Raw genomic sequence first — 3,446 nt, forward strand, 5'->3', positions numbered from 1 at the left:
TGTGTGTGTGTGTGTGTGTGTGTGTGTGTGTGTGTGTGTGTGTGTGTGTGTGTGATGGTTAAACCACCCGTCTCACAAAGAGAGTCATTGATTTTCTAATGAGAGTGTGGAGTTGAGGCAGAAACTGTTGTGACCTTTACGAGTGAGAAAGTCGGAGATAGAGGAGAGACCAATTACTGCGCGGGTTTTCATGTAGTTTAATGAATCCCTCGGGATGACAGCGGAGTAAACCACCCTCTGTAGGCTGAAAGAAGTTTCAGAACTTCTCAATCTAATGCTTCTGAATGAGATCTTTTTATATTTTTGGCCAATGAAAGAAGAAAATGTGTTTTCTTAGCTAAATACACTCTTTAGATGTAAACAGATAAAAACACTATTGAAGAGCAATAACAACCACAGCACTGTTTGGTTGGGTTGCCGGTGCAAGAAACAAGGTACTAAGTTCATCTTTCAACTTGCTGGCTTGTCTTTGTCCTTAACTGAACTGAATTGAAGGTTTAAATAGCACTGTGTCAACTAATTACAGACAAAATAGAGGGTTTAAGAGTTTTTTTCTTAATGTTTTTATTTGTACAATAAAATCAAGACAACAGAAACACAACTGGAAAATAAAATGACTGAAATATTTTGCAGGTGAGATTAAAAAAAAACTAGGGATTCACCAAAGGAAGAGAAAATAGACATGACGAATTAAAAGATAGAAAAAAATCCAAAATCAACTATTTAAACACAAGTTAACATGTTATTAAGCACAAGGTTGGCTAAATGAAACAATAAAGAAATAAATAAAAAAGGAATAAAACAAATTACACAAATGTAGATGAGGATGTGTGGACCCAGTTTGGTACTTATTTATGTTAAAGACTGACAGCATCTCTTTAAAGAGAGGGGGATTTGGTGTTACTATTGATCATGCCTTGGTTTCAGTTTATAAACCCGGCTCTCAGTTCTGAAGTAAAAGAATGGACTTCCGAGGACTTGCCTGTCATGCTATATATATTGTATAACAAACCACAAGTTACTTTTTAATGACTTGTTGTCTCAAGTTAGAGCACTTTTGTTCAGAATTAATGACAAAACGAGTGGATGATTAAGTGTCAAAAAGCTACATTGTGCTAACTGCAGCGAAACAAAGAGGAGAAAATGTCTATCATGTTAAAGTTTTTGTTAATTCATTTTTTTCTAATGAAAATGTTGAGAATGACTTCAATGCAAGTAGTTTAAATTGATTAAGTGCTTAGCTGGAACTAATCAATAAGTCACACAAGTGCTCTTATAGAACACACAGTGACAGGCTTTTATACTAATGCAGGATCATTAACACATTTCAAGGTTTTCCTGAGGCAGTATTACAAGCTTGACATGGGTTGATTTCTTTGCATGTTGAACACAAGTGTATCACATTGTTCCATTTATATGCACCCTATTGATTTTCACCCACCAAGCAATTAATCAATTTTCAGCCCAAGCACTGAAGCAGCTTCCAACTTTCTAGTTTCCAAAGAAAAGAATAGTTTTGTTCAAATAGCTTTGTTCAGCTGTTGCACTTATTTTGAGTCACTTTGAATACCAGAGTCACATAACTCTTACTACATGCAACAGAAATACATCTTAACAGCTTGAGCTTTACACTTCCACTAAATTTCAGTCCATTACCAATAAACACTGATATATCCCAAAAAATGTATATATGTAGGAATAAGACTTAATCTACACTCATGCTACTGGGTCAGTGCTTTTTAGTCAACAACATTGATTTAATAAACATAACCTGTAGTAGTAAACAATTGTGTGTGTCTTGTTTTGATTACAATGTGCGGAATTACTTTACGTTGCCTATTTATGTCTATTTAAATTAAGTACAGCATCAACAGGAGTAGTTTTTTGTTTACGTGTGTGTGTGACAAAACTGTAACTGGGAGTACAACGATCTGGTACGAGCTCACGAGTAGTAAGTTACAGGTTTGACACTTTCACTGGTAGAAGGTTGTGAAAACACGGGTTACAGGTCACCTGGAACACAGCATCACTGTAGCACTAAACACATAAGAATTAATGGGAATGAGGTTGTGGATCTACCGACCAATCAGCATTTCCATTCCAAGCACCGCAGAACTGGCACGGTTAAAAACTTGAAAAGGTGATAAATTGACTTAGCATAATGTGAACACTTTATCACCCCTTGTCGTAACACACATACTGTAAACACGCATACTGCTTTTTAAGCCTTTTCTCTTAAAAGTAAGTAACTGCTTTTTCAGCTAGACATTATTTTTTTTTTTTTTTGGAAGTTACTTCTTGGGTTTGGTAAATGGCAGAGTGAGAGGAAAGGTAGCAACAACACAAAAGCATTGTTTCCTTATAGTTTCCAGGAATTTATTTTAAGGTAACAATTGACCATGATTTTTTAAATGCCCTCAAATTGCCACTATAAGTCCAAAGCCGTGCAACTTGATACCTGACAGTGCTGTTGCCAGAGTTCAATAAAGTGTTTTTATTTTTCCACTGAAAGGAAAGCAGAATAAAGAAGTATGAGAAGCAAAGAAAGCATTGTTTTGTCAGCTTTATTTAAAAATGAGGTAAAAATCACATTAGATTACTTTGTTTCTTGTGTCTCATTCCTCAGAATATCAAGTTTTTCCATCCTCAAGAACAATTTTCTATTAGAAGCCATTTTGAGCAATAATGTAGAAAAGCTGTGTATGAATCTCTCGGCCCTTAATTGTTAAAAGTCTCAACATTTATTTGACTTGACAATTTTATTGATCTACTTTCTGGGACTAGAGGCGAGTTAATGATTTAACTTGGTGGAAAGTTGCAGTGTTACTGCAGGAGGCACTTAACTGAGTCAATAGCGATGACTTTCCATTGCAGGTCTCTCTCTTTAGCTAAATTTTGCAACAAAATTGCTGTGGACTTCCCGTACTGCAACTACGCTCTTTGTTTCACACGCTGTGTGAATCAGTGAAAATCTTCATGTCTCAAAGCTTCATGCACCAGATGTGTTTTCCTTCTCTTTTTCTGACTTCATTTCTCAAAAAGGAAAATATGAAATTTTGGATTGAAAAGACATTGATAACATTTCAGTCAATATTAAACCATTTGGAACACGTTTTGACCTCTGTGTGATGTAAGTCGTTCTGTTCACTTTCCTCTAACTGCGATATATCACAAAAATGTGTGTGTGCGTGCGTGCGTGCGTGCTTGTGTGCTTGCGTGCGTGCGTGTGTGCGCGTGCGTGTGTTCTTTAGAGAGCATGGGGAACAGAGGGCGGCTGCAGCTGTTTCTAATAGTTTTCTACTGTTTGCCTCTGGGGAACAGGAACACAGATACACAGATACACACATACACACAGTCATTAGTGCTCTCCTACCATTCTCCAGGTGTTTTGTAACCTTTGCTCCACCTCACAGCAAGGAGAATGGCAGGGCAAAATAAAGATAAAA

The sequence above is a fragment of the Etheostoma cragini genome, chromosome 20 (genome assembly GCF_013103735.1).
Source record: "Etheostoma cragini isolate CJK2018 chromosome 20, CSU_Ecrag_1.0, whole genome shotgun sequence".
In the NCBI taxonomy this organism is placed as follows: domain Eukaryota; kingdom Metazoa; phylum Chordata; class Actinopteri; order Perciformes; family Percidae; genus Etheostoma; species Etheostoma cragini.